Source organism: Heloderma suspectum, chromosome 1, assembly GCF_057233095.1.
Source record: "Heloderma suspectum isolate Gila_16-S chromosome 1, 16-S_ref, whole genome shotgun sequence".
Classification (NCBI taxonomy): domain Eukaryota; kingdom Metazoa; phylum Chordata; class Lepidosauria; order Squamata; family Helodermatidae; genus Heloderma; species Heloderma suspectum.
In genome coordinates, this window is record NC_139458.1 from 388,148,706 (window position 1) to 388,158,702 (window position 9,997).

Consider the following 9,997-nt stretch of genomic DNA (forward strand, 5'->3'; position numbering starts at 1 on the left):
AGCTGCGGCCAGTCATTTTGGCATTGGCCAGACTGGCTGAGGATGATGCGAATTGTAGCCCCTCACATCTGGGGAGCACCAGATTGGGCATATCTGGTGTTAACAATACTGAGCTAGATGGACCAGCGGTCTGACTTGATGTAAAGCATGTTCCAATGTTTTTCCCCCCAGCATGCAGTGGTGTGCATGATCACATCAACATTCCATTTAGGCGACAGTTTGCATGTTAGTGCAAATCCTAGTGCATGTCCCCAAAGTGCATTTGCAGGCAGAAGGATCCAAAAACTGTGGATTTTGTTAGTAGGGCAATAGTTAATTTCCACCATGATTACAGAAATCAATCCCTTTCATTACACCCAGGGCATGTTGGTTTCACTAATATGTGAACCAATGAGTCAGGACTCTCCCATTAAATCTAAAGAAAGTTGATGCGATCATGCATATCTGTATGCTGAGAAAAAAGAACCCCACACAATTTTCTGGTGTTTTAATGTTCATCGATGCTTGTGCACATGGCTTACTTAAGAGCAAACCATGCATGTGCATGAGTCTTTACAAGTTCTGGAAATCAAAGGCAGAAGAATGGAAGAAAGCAAATGCATTTGTGCTTCTTTGCAAGCAGGACAAGAGAAATTGGAACCACTAAACCTTGGGGAAAATTCACAGGGAGAAAAATTCAGAAGCATTTTTCCCTGTGTTCGTGGGGGGTTTTCTGTATAAAATGTATAAAGAGAGAACTTGTTTCTAAAGATGCATTATCAGTCGTCTGCAAATAGCGGATGGTGCCAGAAGAACTCTCCCTCTCTCTCTCTCTCTCTCTCTGTATAAGAGATTAATCAAAACTTTTTTCCTGCCCTATGAAATGATTCTCCTTTCTTCCCACTCTATGTACAATTAAAAGGTTGCTCCACTTTCTTCTTTGTGGCTGTTTGATGTGGAAAAAAACATGAAATTATGTGTAGAAAATAGGCATTGGTCAGATCTGTCTTTGCTCAGTGAGCGGATAAAAGTGTTGTGTGTATATATAGAGGTTCTACTGTGTAGTCCCAAGTAACCTTGGTAAGAGATAGTGCATCTTTATTAGCACAATAGTTTAATAGTGTAAAAAGGAAGAATGCTTTAAGATTCCTGAAGATAAAAAGGCCTGACTTTCATTCTGTTTGCGTGACATTGCAGTCACATTAGATGTTTGTAAACCAATGATAACACTGGCAGAGGAAATGGTCTCCGTGATCTGATTTGTGCCACAACATTTTGTGCAAATCCGTAGAGATCATTATGTTTCTACCACACACAAGGTTTTTTAAGTCCTTTGCTTAACCTGGGGTGAAATGACTCCTTTCAAAAGTTATTTTAAAATGACTGAATTGGAACCCGTTTTCTTATTTTTTGTGTAGATCTTCCTATGGCAGAGAAGTTTGGCTGAGTTGTCATCTTCTCGTTCCTTTCCTTGTGATACAGGCCTATGATATTTGCACTAAAAACAATGATGACAAAAACAATTCTGTGGAAGCTGGTTAGAGAATGCTTGCTGCTATGAAAGAAAGAACATAGTAAAATAATGGCCGTGCTTTTACAGTTTTAGTGGAATACTACCATTTTGTAAAATAAAATCAATCTAGATTGAAAAGAATGAAGGTGTGTGTGTGTGTGTGTATATATATATATATATATACACACCATGTATAAAATTATAATTTGTTATTTTCTACTTTCTCTCACCCTTCATTTCCTCATCCCATCTGGTACCATTCCATGCTCTTGTCATTCCTCATTTTGTGATGGTTGAATATGTTCACTCCCCCTCCCCCAAATCCCCAAGTTCGAACACTTGTAAATTGCGCTTTCATGGCACTGCGGACACCTTTTTTTTTTTGTATAGTGAGAGCTACCTGGAATTCTTCTCTCTCTTCAGTTGAAGTCATTAAAAGATTCTCTTTGTTTTGACAAACTAAAATCTTGCATTTTCCTTCTGTGTAAACAAACATCAGTAGCCCTGCCAGGTGCTTCCCTGCATGGCATGCACGGGAGACATCAGAAGCAGGTGTTGCTTAAACATCTTCTGAGAAATGGGAATAAATGGTCCGTCAAGGAGAGATTGAATGAAGGAGCTGCTATAAAGGGCAGGCCTTTCACCAAAACCACTTCCTTACCTTGGGGAAGAATCATGGGGGAGTTGTTATAAGAAAGGAAGGTGGCACAATAATGATTAACTTCTGAACGAAGGAACTCCAAGCCTCTAAGATTATAAAAGTGAGTTCTAAACAAATGTTCTTCGTTCCATAAATAGTGACAATGATGACAATAACATGATGCACTCTAATTATACTCAACTCTGTTTGCATAGTTGAGATTCTTTCCTGCATAGACAGCTTTATGTGCTTAATGGCTCCATGACAGGGAGACAGCAACAGGTTCAGCTTTTCTTGCCACTTGTTGAATTTTTGTCATGCAGCTGTTAAAGGCACTGGAGCTCTTGCCAGGAAAGGACTTTAATTTTTATTTTTTAATTCCAAGGCCTGCAACTTTAGGCTTCCATCCTTTTATTTATTTGTTCAACTAAAAAAAAGGTAGGATCCAACAGTGTTGAAGTGCTGGTGCTAATGATATTGCGTTAGCGTAAATCAACACTAGTGCAACATCATTAGTTCTTGGTAGTGCGAAAGGAAAAAGCAGCAATTTGCTGAAATACAGCAGCAAATTGACAGTTTCCCCGTTTGTGCTAATGACGTTGAGCTAGAGTTGGTTTGTGCTAGTGCAGCATTATTACTGCTAGTGCTGTGACACCATTGGATCCTACCCATAGCCCTAGGTGAGAAATGCTTGAAAGCATGCAAGAAGGGTTTCCTGAAAAGCCTGGGGGGTGTTTCCACCAGTGATTTACTCTGAGCTGGCTGCGTGTTGAGGTTGTTAGGGATACATGACGTCATGGCCATTCAACAGCACCCCAGAGCTTATCAGGGAAAAACCAGATTTCCTGAGACTGCTTAAAGTCCGATTCTTTTCCTTAAGTCGGGTTCTCCTCAGTATAGTTGCTGTGTGCCCCAACACCCACATTTACGTTGGGTATACTAGCCCTGCCCAGCGGTGTGCCTTTCACTGTGACCCTGGTCAAGGGGTGTTTCCTGTGAGTTTCCCATCCCTGCACAAACCAATTATTGTCTCAGAAGTAATTCCCATTGTGCTGAATGAGGCTTGCCCTCTGAATGCCCACATCAGAACTTACAGAGATCCCCCTCAATTGACATGGCACAGTTTAAAGCTCAATTCCCTAAGTGCAGTAAAGCACGATCTCGAGGCTTTGATTCCCCTGTTTGGTTTATTGCCTTAGGAAGTAACTAATTCGACCATTCCTTATAGAGATCCTGCAGGTTAAAATGGGGGCTGGTTTCCTGTCTTTGTGTTCTCCCCCCACTTTCTCAGCACAAGCATATGTGTGTCTACTTGGAAGCAACTCCCATTGTGCTCAATGAGGCTTGCTCCTGAAATGCAGGTACATCTGGACTTTCAGGGGACAGGAGAAAAGGGGGAGGGGGGAAGCCTCTCGTATTGGTTGAGCAGCCCCTGCCCATCCGATGATGTTCACTCCAACCCCCACCAGGAAGTATGTTCTGTGAACTGATTTTTACTGATGCGGAGCACTCCCTCGTGGATCCCTGCATGGACCAAAAAACAACAAAGCTGATCCCTTTTTAAAAAATCCAGTATTCCTCCATTCGCCTCTCCTTCCACTGTCATAGAAGCATGACCCTGGACAGCTAAGAACAGGGATTTGAACTGACCCCCAAAGGACAGCAGAGCCTGTTCTGTGTCTTTGAGCTTTTCTACACGAGGCTGTTAACCTACTGTATCGTCAGTTTTGTCACAGAATTGAGATTTTAGCTCTACATAAAGAGTTTTTCCGCTACATAACCTCAAGGAGGTGCTACGCTATAGTGGAATGGCACAAATACACAAGTAGGAAACTACCTTTTCTTTTGCTTTCAGAAGTAATACACCATTTCCCCTCTCTAAAATAAACCAGGAAAGTGCTCTTAAAAAACAGAAGCGAAACTGAAGGATCGTGACGCTGTCTAAAGAACCCGTAAACAACCATGAGTAAGGGATCACAAGTGCACAAATGTCACATGTAGAAAAGCTCTTGACTTCAGAGCATGATTTGAAGAAATCAGCAGGTGAGGCTTTTTACAATAAAGAGAGAAACTTGATTGTTGCAAAGCATGTTTTTAAAACAGGAGATATGATACAACACAGCATAGTGGGCACTTAATTCTCTACTAAAATACTTTTGAAAAATTAACAGCTGTCTGTGCTGACTGGCAGACAGCTTTCATATCACCTGCAACCTGATATGTTTTTAAACTGAAGATGCCAGAGGTTGAAGCTGGGACCTTCTGCATGCAAAGCATGTGCTCCACCACTGTGCTATGGTTGCTTCCCTCTGGCGGACCTGTTTGGAGATGACACCAAACTGAATAAAAGTTTAAATGCAATTTTGTGTGTGTGTTTTTTAAACACCTCTTCAAGTTCTCTAGGTCTTATACAGTTATCAAAATGGCACTTTCCACTGCTACTATAAATAAATGCTCACCAGTTGTTTCTGGGATTCATTGTACACCATGTGCTGCACTTAGACCCCATTTGTCCACAGTGTGCTTCACAAGTTCAGTCCCAACTACTTTTCTCTAAAGACTGTAAACATTCTTTCTGCAATTCCAGGCTAGATTGTCTTCCGGGCTCAACATGCAGCCCACAGACTGTGGAATCTCTGTGCAGCTACTATAATTTGAACCTGAAGGATGAAATTATATGGCAGTGCAAACCTCATGACTGTTTCAATCCCCTTTCTGTGGGAAGCTAAGTTAAGCTACACTTTTTCTTCCCACAGGAGTTCTGTTCTTTTGCCTCCTTCCTTTCTTCCTGTTTTTAATACTCTGACTTTGTGTGAGAAAAGCATCCTCCATCACCTTTTTGCTCCTTGGAATTGGACCCTTAACTTTGCGTTGCTGGCCAGCACAGTTAGGATGTCTCCATTAAGGATCAAATAATTCTAGGAAGTTCCTGCTTGGAGACTTAGGATATTTCTACATCAGCCTAAAAACCTGCATTTAAAAAGGGGCTTTCTGCTTCCGTTTTAAATGCAGGATCACCACTGACTCCCTTTACATGCGCTTCCTCCCCCTATCTGAGTCTTCCATTATCTTTCATTGATCTCACTCCTCTTCTTGCCGCTTTAACTCTTTTCACGGAGGAAACTGAAGTGGAACACAATGGGGTAATTTGATAGCTCAAAACGGAACAAAGGGCATTTAGTGCAGGAGGGTCACTGCAGCGTCACAGCATCATGCAAAGAGCCTGCAAACTTCTGTGAAGAAGTAATCTCAATTGCAGGATAAAAGCTCCGTGTGATGAAGCCCTTATTCTCCTTTCAATATAGGGAGCCTGTGGTTTCTTGATTTCGGCTTGGGTGAAGAAAAAGCAAATGAACTTATCTTTCAAATGGTGCACATAAAGACGTCAGTTCAACAGGGATTCCTGCCTTTCCCTAGCAGAGTCATGGCTTAGAGAGAGCCTGTTGTGATAAAACCAATAAAAGGTATGTTATTAAGACCAACCTGTGTTTACAGTGCAGCAACCAAGCTTTCGAGAGGCACTGATTTCCCCCCCTCAGGCTAACTATTCAATAAACATTTTTAAAAGTTAAAATTTTTTGAAACAAGGTATGATCTTGGCTTCTCCTTGTATGCAACACTTTTGAGCTGTAACATGAAGGTGGAGGAAACACTTGCAGATTTACAGTGCAATCCTATACAGGTTTACTTGGAAACGAGCCCCACTGTGTTCAGTAGCTTCCAATCATACTGTGTAGTAAGGCCTCAGGTTATGAAGAAGTATGTTGGCCTGAAGAAGCAATGCAGAGTTCCCTTCAACAATATAAAAACTGCTGTGTTCCAGTTTTGGAACTAGATACGTATTAACAACTTCATCCCCACATTATTTTACAGCTCATGGATACCACAAACTCACTAAATGGTTAGCATGGGGCAGTGTTTGGTGGCCACCTGTATTTGACCCCATTGGTTAAAAAAAATCAATGTGTGATTAGAGAAAAATAACATTGCGACATGAGGCAACCCCAGGTTGAGCGTGCCTTGGCGTGGTGCAGCGGCCATCATATGTACAACCAGCTTTTGGGAGTCGGTAGTGTGTCATCCCTCCCTGGCTATACACACATGCAAGAACCATGTTTTGCTACTGCAGCACCAGGCCGGGTGAACTGCAACTGTAGTGAAGATGGCATTCCCTTAGCCCCACAAGCCTTGGCCGGCCCAGCCCTATACCTTGCTCATGGTCAGACAATGTAGTAGATCCAGCTGAAGCAAGGCTTCAGTCCCAAGGGGCAGACCTGGTGGGGTGCTACAGCCCCTGACAGACCTCATGTCTTTACTGGGCCACAGCTAGGAGGGAGGAATAGGCTGGCCGCCAAGTTGCCAGGGTGTGTCAGTACAACAAGCCCTGGCTAATAAGTACTGGCAGCCCAGTAAGGCTGTAGGGACCCTATCTCTGGGATGTCCTCTTCCCACATGGGCTAAGTTTGCAGGGGGAACTGATGTATATGGAGACATACTGTATATGCCTTAACACATTGGATAATATCCAACATAAGTCCTCCTTGGAGTAGGCCCATTGAAATGAATGGGAGTTAACTTAGTTATGCCTAACTTAATTCCAATTCATTTTACTCTAAGTAAGTAGGACGTATGTTGGATTTTACCCATGATATATGTGTGTGTGGGGGTAGAGTGTGTGTGTATGGGGATATACATATGGGGAGTGTATGTGTGTGGGGGGTAGAGTGTGTGATTCTGTAGGTGTGTGCCTGCACATGTGTGCAGGCCGCAGCCTTGCATCCCACACTGGATGTGGCCCTTGGGACAAAAAGGTTGTGCACCTCTAACAGCATTTTTGCCCTTCATTTGTACAATTCAACTTCCAAATAATTCCCCGGGTGAAGTGCCTCCTGTTTGTTTGATGCAGCTTGTCAAAGGAATATGATCGTCTCCTTCTGGGTCGGGGAATGGGGGAGATTGTATGAACCTTGAAGTGCAGCCAACGTCCCTATCAACATTTAGTGCGAAGTGAAGGTACTCCAAACTATCAAGAAATCATCTCGGGCCCTTGAGACAAGTGTATGTACATCACACCAGAGAAAGAACTGGGTTTGTGCACAATATTTTATCTAATTTCTCAATGAAGAAATGAAGACGGTTCTTGAAGGGAAGAGCTCAGAGGAGCATGCTGGACTGTCACACTACACAACCAGGCAAAGATGATTCATGACTGCAAATTTATGGCACTGATGTTTGTGCATACACACCCATAATGTTTGTACATTATGTTTCAACCAATGATTCTCAAATCGTTGAGAATATAAGATCTTGTCCTCGAGGTTTTTTCCCCTCTCCTATGTATTTATACTACAGACATACTTTGTTTTTATACCACTTTAGTTGCCAAAGTCTTCTGAGAGTGGTAGTTTTATGTGGTGCTGAGAATCTACTAAAGCATCTACTAAAAAACTGAGATCTACTAAAGATCAGTGCTTCCCACCACCCCATTCTGGTCAAACTACAACTCCCAGAGTTCTCAGTGAAAAGAAAATAACTGTTAAATTAAACCAGTTTCAATCTACAGTGTACATATGGCCTACCATTTACTTCCTTAAACAGTTGTATGGCTTATTGCACCATTTGATTGCCATAGCTGAACTGAACATTTGAAGGAGTTTTCAAACCTTGTCAGAAAGAGTTATTGCTACAGAATACTAGGTGGAGATTCAAATTCTACAACCTAGAGTCAAAAAGAATGGAGGTGATTGTGCTCTGTTAGCTGCAGGTAGAGAGTATAGGCAGACCAGCCTTCCACCAACTGGGCGCCCTCAAAATGTGTTGGACTACAACTCCCATTATCCCCAGCCAGGCCTGGGATGATGGGAACTGTAGTACATTTCTGGGGGTGGACACCAAGTTGGGGAAGGCTGCAGCAGAGTTTTCTAAACAGGATCACTCTGAACTGTGGTTTTCACCCTTGGAAATAGGCCACCAAAGGCAAGGAAGGGGCTGTGCCCATCTGGCCTAATTTCCTGTTTTCGAAGTTACCCTAGTCTCCTCCCACAAAGTGGAGATACAGAAAGGCTATAATTGCTGCCTTCCCTCCCTCGCAATCCTGTCATAACATGTCAGTCAGAGAAGATTAATGAAACTATGCAATGTAATCCTGACGTCTCCTTGTTCAGCTGTGTGTATTTACTCTCCGCTGACGCTCCACGGAGACTTTGGTCTTTACATTAAAGCTGTACCTCAAATAAGTTACCTGAATAAAGTCACCACCACCCTTGGCTCGAGAGAACAGTGGCTAGTATTTTATCACTCTCCCTGTTAGGAGCTGTGGACTGGCAGAAATGCTCTGGGAAGGACCAAAACACTGTTCAGACAATCGTTTTACTTGTGTGAGTTGCCTTGGCCATCTCTGAATGAGCAGTTGTGGTAGTCTGAAACATACACCTCTAGGATTGCAGAAGCTGACAAGAAGAACTTGCACAAGGGGTAAAACAAAAACATTGTCTAAAAAGCAGCCATTAAAGAATAAACTCGTTGACTGTGCTGGTTTCCTTAGTTATTCAAGGGAGGCAAAGACTTGAGAATGATGGGTGACCGTGTCTATTATTCTTTTCTTATTACTTCTATACCCTGCCTTTACTCCAAAGCACTTAGGGCAGTGTATATAGTTCCTCCTCCTGCCACTATATTGTCACAAATATCCTGTTGGGTAGATTAGGCCAGTGGAAGCTGGTGACTCTGATTTAGGTGGGGCTGTGGATCCATTCTGGGCTTCAGTCAGAGCCAGTCAGAACTCTAATGGAGCTATCCAAGATGCTGGTCCTATTTGGGGGATAGGGTTTAGCATCTCAGATAGCTCCTTTAGAGTTCTGACTGGTTCTGACTGAAACCCAGAATGGAATCACAGCCACATCGAAATTGGAGCTACCAGCTTCCACTGGGTTAGGCTGAGAAAGGGTGACTGGCTGAAGGTTACCCAATGAGCTTCTCAGCTGAATATATATTTGAACTTGCCCAGCTTTAGTCTGATGTGGTAACTACAGCAGAGTGCTGGCTCTCCAGTGAGTGTTGTCCTCACTGTCACATAGACAATGTGTGGCAAGTGATAACATACCCTGATTGTTACACCAGGAAGTCGACAGTTGGGGTTGAAGTAGTAAAAATAAAACCAAAACAGCCAACTTCTGGAGGTATATCTATGGCATTCCTTGGTGGTTCCTCACTGTTGCATTGGAAGGTTCTTATCTCTGGAAGACACCAGGTATTGCACTTCTAACCAGCAATTTCACAGCCCTGAAATAGGTGAGCATCACTCTCTCTCATGACCTTAACTCACAGGCATGGGGAACCTATGGCCATTGGCCAAATACGGCCTATGGGGGTTCTGCACCTGGCCCACCAGACCTCTTCTCCAGGCCCCACCCTTTCTCCTGCCCTTGTAGATTGGAGAACAGCCATTTTCCCTGCCCCAGCACTGAGAGAGGCTCCTCTCTCAGCACTGGGGCAGAGAAAATGCCTCCCCTCAGCTGTTCTGCATGGATCAGCTGAGGAAAGGGGGCTGGGAAGTGTGTGTGCGCTTCACTCTGTATAGGGGGGAGGGGTTGAAAATGTGGGAAGGGTCATTCCAGCAGTGGCTCCACCCACTGCTGACCTGTAGCCCCAAAAGTCCAGGGCCGGGGCCAATTCAACCTCAGTCAAAAATGGTTCCCTACCTCTGACCAATTGCATCACAACCTGAAGATCATGGCTGAATGAGATGGACAGCAGCTAAGACTAAGCTGGAAGTGCTCTCCATGGGAAAGAAGAATATCTTTATTTATTTATTTATTTATTAGATTTGTCTCCTTCCTCTCCTCCTAAGAGCTCAGAGTGGCATG